The sequence below is a fragment of the Thalassophryne amazonica genome, unplaced genomic scaffold, assembly GCF_902500255.1.
Source record: "Thalassophryne amazonica unplaced genomic scaffold, fThaAma1.1, whole genome shotgun sequence".
NCBI lineage: Eukaryota > Metazoa > Chordata > Actinopteri > Batrachoidiformes > Batrachoididae > Thalassophryne > Thalassophryne amazonica.
This window is the reverse complement of record NW_022986282.1, coordinates 104057-112559: the sequence shown is the minus strand read 5'-3', so window position 1 is coordinate 112559 and position 8503 is coordinate 104057.

Below are 8503 nucleotides of genomic sequence, written 5' to 3'. Positions count from 1 at the left end.
CAGGCCTGGGGCTCTTGCGTGACCACCTGGTTGTCGGGCCTTAGCCCACAGGGCCCGGCCGGGCTCAGCCCGAAAGAGCGATGTGTTGCAGCCAGGGAGCAACAGCCTCTGGCTGTTGGGACGTGGAATGTCACTTCGCTGGGGGGGAAGGAGCCTGACCTTGTGCGTGAGGTTGGTTCCATGCACAGCTTGGGCTCTGGTACCCAACTCCTGGAGAGGGGCTGGACGCTCCACTTTTCTGACATTGCTCACAGGGAGAGGCAGACAGCTGGGGTAGCATTGCTTATTGCTCCCCAGCTCAGTTGCCATGTGTTGGAGCTCACCCCGGTGAATGAGAGGGTTGCGTCCCTACGCCTTTGGGTCGGGGACAGGTCTCTCACTGTCATCTTGGCCTACGGGCCGAGCGGCAGTGCAGAGTACCCAACCTTCTTGGAGTCCATGGGAGGGGTACTAGATAGTGCTCCGACAGGGGACTCCATTGTTCTCCTGGGGCATTTTAACGCCCACATGGGCAGCGACAGTGAGACCTGGAGGGGGTGATCAGGAAGCACGGCCAACCTGATTTGAACCCGAGTGGTGTTCAGTTGTTGGACTTCTGTGCTAGTCACAGTTTGTCTATCACGAACACCATGTTCGAGCACAAGCGTGCACATGGCACCAGGACACCCTGAGCCGGAGGTCGATGATCGACTTTGTAGTTGTATCATCTGACCTTCAGCCATGTGTCTCGGACACTCGGGTGAAGAGAGGGGCTGAGCTGTCGACCGATCACCACCTGGTGGTGAGTTGGATCCGCTGGGAGGGGATGAAGCCGGTCAGACCTGGCAGGCCCAAATGTATCGTGAGGTTGGAAACATGGAGTCCGAGTGGACCATGTTCTCCACTTCCACTGTCGATGCGGCCGCTCGTAGCTGTCGTCGCAAGGTCTCTGGTGCCTGTTGCAGCAGCAATCCCCGAACCCGGTGGTAGATGCTGGAAGTAAGGGATGCTGTCAAGCTGAAAAAGGAGTCCTACTTGTCTTTGTTGGTAAGTGGGACCCCAGAGGCAGCTGACAGGTACTGGCAGGCCAAGCGTGCTGCAGTGTGTGCGGTCACAGAAGCAAAAACTTGGGTCTGGGAGGAGTGTTGGGAGGCCATGGAGGAGGACGAACGGTCGGCCTCAAAGAAATTCTGGCAAACCGTCCGACGCCTCAGGAGGAGGAAGCAGCTCTCCACCAGCACTGTCTATGTTGTGGGTGGGGAGCTGTTGACCCTGACTGGGGATGTTGTTGGGCGGTGGAAGGAATACTTCGAGGATCTCCTCAATCCCATCGTCACATCTTCCAAAGAGGAAGCAGAGACTGGGGAATCAGAGGCGGACACATCCATCACCCAGGCTGAGGTGACGGAGGTGTTCAGAAAGTTCCGCGGTGGCAAGGCTCCTGGGGTGGATGAAATCCGTCCAGAGTACCTTAAGTCTCTGGATGTTGTGGGACTGTCTTGGCTGACACGCCTCTGCAACATCGTATGGCAGTCTGGGACAGTGCCTCTGGATTGGTAGACTGGGGTAGTGGTCCCTCTGTTTAAGAAGAGGGACCGGAGGGTGTATTCCAACTACAGGGGGATCACACTCCTCAGCCTTCCCGGTAAGGTCTATTCCAGAGTAGTGGAGAGGAGAATTTGACAGATAGCCAAACCGTGGATTCAGGAAGAGCAATGTGGTTTTCGTCCTGGTCGCGGCACACTGGACCAGCTCTACACCCTCCATCGGGTGTTCGAGGGTTCATGGGAGTTTGCCCAACCAGTCCACATGTGCTTTGTCGATCTGGAGAAGGCGTTTGACCGTGTCCCTCGGGGCACCCTATAGGGGGTGCTCCGGGAGTACGGGGTCCGGGGTCCTTTGCTAAGGGCTATCCGGTCCCTGTATGACTGCAACAGGAGCTTGTTTCGCATTGCCGGTAGTAAGTCAAAACTGTTTGCAGTGCATGTTGGCCTCCACCAGGGCTGCCCTTTGTCACCGGTTCTGTTCATTCTGTTGGCTTCGTCAAATCAGGGCCTTCAGCATGCACTGGGGTGGTTTGCAGCCGAGTGTGAACCGTCCGGGATGACAATCAGCACCTCCAAATCTGAGGCCATGGTTCTTGACCGGAAAAAGGTGCCTTGCCCTCTTCAGGTCGGTGGAGTGTCCTTGCCTCAAGTGGACAAGTTTAAGTATCTTAGGGTCTTGTTCACAAGCGAGGGATGGATGGAGCGTGAGATCGACAGACTGATTGGTGCAGCATCTGCAGTGATGTGGTCATTGTATTGGACCGTCGTGGTGAAGAGCTGAGCAGGGGAGCAAAGCTCTCAATTTACAGATCGATCTATGTTCCGACTCTCACCTACAGTCATGAGATTTGGCTCATGACTGAAAGAACGAGATCGCAAGTACAAGCGACCGAGATGAGTTTCCTCCGCAGGGTGGCTGGGCGCTCCATTAGAGATAGGGTGAGGAGCTCTGTCACTCAGAAGGAGCTCGGAGTCGAGCCGCTGCTCCTCCATATCGAAAGGAGCCAGCTGAGGTGGCTTGAGCATCTTTTCCAGATGTCCCCTGGACGCCTCGCTGGAGAGGTGTTCCGGGCACGTCCATTGGGAGGAGGCCCAGGGGAAGACCTAGGACACGCTGGAGGTCACGTGTCCTAGGCTGGCTTGGGAACGCCTCGGGGTTCCCCCGGAGTAGCTGGGGGAAGTGTGTGTGGATTGGGAGGTCTGGGCGGCTTTGATTGAGCTGCTGCCCCCGCGACCCAACTCCGGCTAAAGCGGAAGAAAATGGATGGATGGATGGATGGTGCCCCTCTTTGTCAAAAAAGCTGGGACAGTGGTATGTTTACCACTGTGTTACATCACTTTTCCTTCTAACAACACTCAATAAGCATTTGGGAACTGAGGACACTAATTGTTGAAGCTTTGTAGGTGGAATTCTTTCCCATTCTTGCTTGATGTACAACTTCAGTTGTTCAACAGTCCGGGGTCTTCGTTGTCATATTTTGTGCTTCATAATCCATCACACATTTTTAATGGGCAACAGGTCTGGACTGCAGGCAGGCCAGTCTAGTACCCGCACACTTTTACTACGAAGTCACACTGTTGTAACAGGTGCAGAATGTGGCTTGGCATTGTCTTACTGAAATAAGCAGGGACGTCCCTGAAAAAGACGCTGCTTGGATGGCAGCATGTGTTGCTCCAAAACCTGGATGGACCTTTCAGCATTGATGGTGCCATCACAGATGTGTAAGTTGTCCATGCCATGGGCACTAATACACCCCCATACCATCACAGATGCTGGCTTTTGAACTTTGCGCTGGTAATAAACTGGATGGTCTTTTTCCTCTTTTGTCCGGAGGACACGATGTCCATGATTTCCAAAAACAATTTGAAATGTGCACTCATCAGACCACAGCACACTTTTCCACTTTGTGTCTGTCCATTTCAAATGAACTCGGGCCCAGAGAAGGCGGCGGCATTTATGGATGTTGTTGATGTTTGGCTTTCACTTTGCATGGTAGAAGTAGAGAAGCTTGAATCTTCGACTGGACTGGATTGCTTGACATGAGGACATTTCGCTTCAAATCGCAGAAGCTTCCTCAGCTAAAATTCTTGCTCTGGTAGTCTGACTTCCATCTTGACTCTTGTAGAGAAGAATAAAACAGAAGCCAACAAAAGCTGGAGTTTTTAACCTAACCAGATCTCTCCTGCCGAGAGGCCGACTGCTACAGGCTAGTGATTAAACAATAGCTCTAATTAGCACCTATTGTGCTCTAGTTAGCACCCTCCTAATGGCAGGGCAGCTGTCCCTCCTAATGATGGGACGGAAGTCTCTCCTGATGGCTCCCTTGGCGACTCTCCTGATGACGTGAATGACTCATTACCATAAACAAAAGACTGACACTGCTTTGACCTAAGTACCCCATTCTAAACAGGGGACAAAGCGTGTCTGAGACCCCCTCCCCGGTTAAGGCTGGGTTTCAACTGTTTTACAAAGAATGCTTCCTTGACACCTCTCTCAAACCATTTCTTCTCTCTGGCTAAGATTTTACCTTCTTTGTCCTCAAACGTGTGGTTAGTGTCTTTCAGGTGGAGATGAACTGCAGACTGAGGTCCACTGGCACCCTCTCTGCGGTGCTGGTATAGCCTTTTGTGTAAAGGTTGCTTCGTTTCACCTATGTAGTGTTTGTTACAGTTTTCCTGACATCTGATAGAATACACTACATTGCTCTGTTTGTAACTAGGGATCCTGTCCTTAGGGTGAACTAATTTCTGTCTCAAGGTGTTAACCGGTTTAAAGTAAACTGGTTTTTGTGCTGTCTGAAGATCCTCTGTAGTTTTTTCCCCTACTCCTGCTAAATAAGGGAGAGACACTCCTCTTCTTCTTGTCTCCGTCTCCTGTCTATCTGGTCTCTTTGTTTTCTGGGACTTCTGCACTTTGTCCAGGGACCATCGTGGGTACCCACATACTGTGAGGGCTTTCCGTACAAGTTGTTGTTCTTTAGCCCTTCCCTCTGCAGTTGTGGGCACCTGTAGGGCTCTGTGTTGAAGAGTCCTGATCACCCCGAGCTTGTGTTCAAGGGGGTGGTTTGAGCCAAAGAGCAGATATTGGTCAGTGTGAGTGGGTTTTCTGTAAAACCCTGTCTGGAGCTGCCTGTTCTCTCCAATCGTAACATTACAGTCCAAGAAGGCTAAATGGTTGTTTCTGGCATCCTCACATGTGAACTTGATATTGGAATCCACCGAGTTGATGTGTTCTGTAAAGTCCTCGACCTCCTGTTGCTTGATTTTAACCCGTGTCATCGACATATCTGAACCAGTGACTGGGAGAGATGCCCGTGAACGATGTCAAGGCTCTCTTCTCCACTTGCTCCATGTACAGATTGGCCACAATGGGGGATACCGGAGACCCCATCGCACAACCATGGATCTGCCTGTAGTAATTCCCACTAAACAGGAAATACGTGGTGTTAAGACAGATCTCCAAGAGTTGGCAGATGTGGTCTGCTGTGAGTTTGGTCCTTTCAAGTAGAGACACATCCTCCAGTAGTCTCTGCCTCACAGCTGAGACGGCCTCAGCAGTGGGGATGCAGGTGAACAACGAAGTCACATCAAATGACACGATTGTTTCATCTGCCTCCAGCTGCAGGTCCTTGATCTTGTTCACAAAATCTTGATTTTGGGCAGTCCATAGATGCATGGAGTGGCATCCCCCGGGTACAATCTGTAGTATGTCTGCCTGTCAATGAGTCCCTCTTTCTCCAGGTTTTGGAGGTAGCTAATGATTTTCTTCTTATAGCCACTCATGGGGTCTCTCTTCAGATGTTCGTATGTACTAGAGTCACTGAGCAAGTTGTTGATCTTGACCTCGTAGTCCGATGTGTTCAGGACCACCGTGCATCTGCCTTTATCTGCTGGCAGGATAAGGATGCTTTGGTCCTTCTGCAGTGCTGACAAAGCTTTCTGTTCTTCTCCTGTGATGTTGGACGGAGGAGGCTTAGCACTGTTCAGCACTGCTGTGACTTAGTCTCTTAGTCGGAGGTCCCCAGCTTCTGACTGACAAACTGTTATGTTTAATGGCTGACTCTACTGCAGTGATGTAATCTACTGTCGCTATATGTTTAGGGGTCACTGAGAAATTTAGTCCTTTAGCGAGCACATCCTTTTCTGTCTGTGTAAGAACCCTGTCGGACAGATTCTTTACCCAATTTTCCCTGTTGTCACTAATTTGTCTGGGTGTATCTTTAAAACTACTCCCACTGAAAGTACGCCTTTTCTGCACTAAAAGGTTGTGAAACTTCCTGATTTGCCGCTCCTTACTTTTTAAATGCTCAGCCATTTGAATTTTAACTATGAACTTTGTGATCTTATTATTGGCCTCTTCCCCCACTAAGGTTTCTAACCTTTTGTAAAGACTATCAAGATTATTTTGGAGGTCTAATATTTTAAAATGAAGCCTTCTAATTCTAAGACCCAAAATCCTCCTAAGGTAACTGTGCTGGATCTTTTCTGCTGTGTGGCCTGCTTCTAGTGCCTTTTGCTTCATGCATTTGGGGATAACATTGTTTTGTTTGCATCTCAGGTTCAGTCTTAAGTGGTTTCTAAATTTAGCTATCTTTTTAGCAGTCCTTTCCAGCTTATGTACCAGTGCCAGGGCCCACAGTTGGTCGCAATTGGAGGCTGAGAGCCTACACAGAAACATTGCGAGGGCGCCAGTGGACCTCAGTCTGCAGTTCATCTCCACCTGAAAGACACTAACCACACATTTGAGGACAAGGAAGTTAAAATCTTAGCCAGAGAGAAGAAATGGTTTGAGAGAGGTGTCAAGGAAGCATTCTTTTTAAAACAGTTGAAACCCAGCCTTAACCAGGGAGGGGGTCTCAGACATGCTTTGTCCCCTGTTTACAATGGGGTACTCAGGTCAAAGCAGTTTCAGTCTTTTGTTCATGGTAATGAGTCATTCACGTCATCAGGAGAGTCATCAAGGGAGCCATCAGGAGAGACTTCCGTCCCATCATTAGGAGGGACAGCTGCCCTGCCATTAGGAGGGTGCTAACTAGAGCACAATAGGTGCTAATTAGAGCTATTGTTTAGTCACTAGCCTGTAGCAGTCAGCCTCTCGGTAGGAGGGGTCTGGTTAGGTTAAAAATTCCAGCTTTTGTTGGCTTCTGTTTTATTCTTCTCTACAAGAGTCAAGATGGAAGTCAGACTACCAGAGCAAGAATTTTATCTGAGGAAGCTTCTGCGATTTGACGTGAAACGTCCTCATGTCAAGCAACCCAGTCCAGTCGAAGATTCAAGCTTCTCTACTATGGAAACCACCTGGACAACTGAGAGCCTACACAGAAACTTTGCATGGTAGAGTTTTAACGTGCACTTGTAGATGTAGCGACGAACTGTGTTAACTGACAATGGTTTTCTGAAGTGTTCCTGAGCCCACGCGGTAAGATCCTTTACACAATGATGTCAGTTTTTAATGCAGTACCGCCTGAGGGATCGAAGGTCATGGGCATTCAATGTTGGTTTTGGGCATTGCCACTTACATGTAGAAAATTCTCCAGATTCTCTGAATCTTCTGATTATATTATGGACTATAGATGATGGAATCCCCAAATTCCTTGCAATTGAACATTGAGAAACATTGTACTTAAACTGTTGGACTATTTTTTTCATGCAGTTGTTCACAAAGTGGTGATCCTCACCCCATCTTTGCTTGTGAACAGCTGAAACCTTTGGGGATGCTCCTTTTATACCCAATCATGAGTGTCCTCAGTTCCCAAACTCTTATTGAGTGTTGTTAGAAGGAAAGCTGATGTAACACAATGGTAAACATACCACTGTCCCAGCTTTTTTGAAACATGTTGCAGGCATCCATTTCAAAATTAGCAAATATTTGTGCAAAAACAATAAAGTTTATCAGTTTGAACATTAAATATCTTGTCTTTGTGGTGTATTCAATTGAATATAGGTTGAAGAGGATTTGCAAATCATTATATTCTGTTTTTATTTACATTTTACACAACGCCCAACTTCATTGGAATTGGGGTTGTATAATCCACTTAAATAACATCCTCTAACATTGATCCAGCCATTCTTGTTTTGTCCCCTCCTCTCACTGGTCCAAGAGGTTGGTGAGATTCGTCTGCTTCTGGGAATTCTCCTCCCCTCACGTTGTGTGGCAAAGCTAGCTCAGAAGGAGAGGTTTCCAGCACATCACTTTCCTCGAGTGTCTTTACCACACCCGTCCCTGACTGGCCTGTACAGGACAGGTCATGGCCACATGCTTCAGGCTTCCTCCTTTTTTTCCTGTGAGAATGTGGAAAACATCTCTGTGTGGGCATGAACACACTTCACAAGATTATCCTTAGCCATAACATATATCTTAAATGTCAGCAGCCTAGCATGCACAGATGTGCCTGCGGTTCAACACTTAGTTCCACAGCAACAATATAGACAGGGTACATCTTGTCTAGACATTCCACTGATATCAAACAGGCCACATACACTATTCCCATGATTAGTCCAAGTAGGATGACGAGTACAATTTCTTCAACACATAATGTGCTCTTACAAAGGAGCCCTGAATCTAATACAGTGGATATTATACTAATATGAGTCTAAACACGTTCAACCGGACAGTGCAAGTATACATGAAGACAATATGATCATAAAACAGCAGTTTTAGGATTATGGCAGAAACTTCACATCATTAATCAAACATCAACATAACAGAATCAGGTCAAAAACATATAGCTTTTAATCACACAGACTGGATGATTTAGTCTGGTTGTTTCTGAAAGATAAGCACAATAATAGCAGAAAATGCAGTTATATTCTTCACCAGTTAACACTCAGCCTAGGCTCGTGTGTCATACATCACACTGACAAAGTGAGGAACCTTGGGTTCATTTTTGATCCTAAGTTGTCCTTTGACCTCCACATTAGAAATATTACAAGGACTGCTTTCTTCCACCTGCGAAATACAGTGAAGATTTGTCCCA